This window comes from Salarias fasciatus, chromosome 18 (assembly GCF_902148845.1).
Source record: "Salarias fasciatus chromosome 18, fSalaFa1.1, whole genome shotgun sequence".
NCBI lineage: Eukaryota > Metazoa > Chordata > Actinopteri > Blenniiformes > Blenniidae > Salarias > Salarias fasciatus.
This window is the reverse complement of record NC_043762.1, coordinates 15297484-15299668: the sequence shown is the minus strand read 5'-3', so window position 1 is coordinate 15299668 and position 2185 is coordinate 15297484.

Sequence of the window (2185 nt, the reverse complement as noted above, 5' to 3'; positions counted from 1 at the left end):
CCTCGCCACGCTACCGAGTGATGCGTTCACGGCCCACAGGAAAACTTTAGAGAGCACATCATGACTGACAGGCAAGAAAATAGTTGTTCTAGTTTTTAACTAACCGTTTCAGTAGTATTTTTTTAACTTTTCTTTCTTTTTCAAGCAGATTTATGATTGTTATATTATGTCATATGATGTTATTCCAGAAAAATGAAATTCTTAGATTAAATAAACAAAAATGCCCCATTACTCTTATATTTGTTGTTATGAGATCAGATTGTAAAATAATTAGGATTGGTACTAACTATGGACTAACTATGGAAAGTTCACCATAAATCTATCTATCTTCTGTACGACTTTATCCTGTTCAGGGTAGTCCAGCCAATCACAGCAGGATTACACCATAGACAAGTCACCAGTCCATCACAGGGTAAACACAGAGACAGACAACCACACGCACTCATATTCACACCTAGGGGCCATTCAAGATCACCATCTAATCTCACATTAATGTTTTTGGGATCAAACCAGATTACCTGGAGGAAGCCAGCACACACACACAGGGAGAACATGAAAACTCCACACAGAAAGGCCAGGTTAGTAATGAATTAGTCCAAAAAAACCTTTCTTTGACTACTGATAATGATTCAGCAAAACACTTTTTTAAGTCTGTGTAAATACACAATAAATGTGTGTTTGAATATTCAAAGTTTTTTCACAGATCTAAGAGAATTGCATACAGTACTTTGATAGAAACTAGGATATAGTGTCAACTCATCCCGATGTTTGAATACTCTCAGTGGGTAAAGATCATAAAGGCTGAGTGAGTCAGAAACAACTAGGAACAGCTGTACAAACATGATCATAAACGTACACTATACATTGCAGTATTCAGGTTTGTTATGTGACATGCCAAAACCAGTCCTTATGCACAAACACTCTGACCACAAACCCAGAATTTGGACAAGAGAAAGGAACCCCATGAAAGTCCCGTATCGGGAATTATTACGTCAAAATCATTAAAGATTCTCATCCAACAAAAACAAACATTCTACTTGTGTACTGATGTTTATCGAGTACATGTATTTTCTCTCTTTTTTTTAATGGAGTTCAATTACATAGTCTTAGCAGCATTCCATACAAATGTAAAAGATGGGGGGGGGGGGGGTCATTGAAGTAATGAATCCATTTGGATAGATCATAGTCCCTTCATCCATGAAATGTAATGAAGTTCAGTTGACCTGATTCCTTTGCTTTGTGATTTCTTTTTCTTGGACAAATGAGCACATGCTTTCAAGTTCCTTAAATCATGATAATCAAATTTTCATTGCTGTGATGGACTGTGGCCCGTTCAGTGTGCACCCCGCCTCCACCCAGAGTTAGCTGAGATTGGCTCATATGCCTTGCTTCCCTGAAAAGGATTTAAGTGGCATTGAAGTGTGGATTGATGGAACTTTATGTATAAAGCAAAAAGAAGTGTTAAGCTTCATTGTCACACAAGCTGAGAATTTCCATGCAACAATATGCAAAATCTTTAAATGAATGCATCATTTTTGTATTCAGCTTTGCAATTTAGATATTTTCTAGAGATTGAATGAACTCAGTGCGTGTCAACCTCTACACCACCTGCGTATGAATTTCAGATGGGTTTTAACTCTGTAATACTAATTACGAGTGGAAACAATGTGTAAAAAGCGAAGCAGTCATACGACCTAATCCTTGAACCAGACTTAGATGGTGCAACGTCTTAACCACGAGAAGAAGGTTTTGAAAAGAAGTGTGTGTGTGACTCAGCTGCTGCACAGAGGAGTTGTGGCTTTGATACAAGCCTGAGAAGTATGCAGGTGGATTGGCTGTGTCAGAAAGCCTCCCTGGGCGAGGTGAGTGTGTGAGGGTGGGCACGGTCATTTCATTAACATGTGTCAAATCCATCTGAGTAGGTCAGAGATGACTCATTTTTCATTCCATTCACTCCCAATGACACATTTTATTGTGTTTTTCTTGCACCAAATGATTGTTTCACTGATACGGTTTCATCATGTCATCTCCATTTTCATTTGATGATGCTGACAGACAACGTGTGAAGCGCTTCTTTGACTTATATTTCCGTAGTGGCTCTTCATCTTCTTTAGTGAGTCGTCATGGTGACAGCAGCCTACAAATTGGACACCATCCAGCCATTGCATGCATTGATCTCACATCT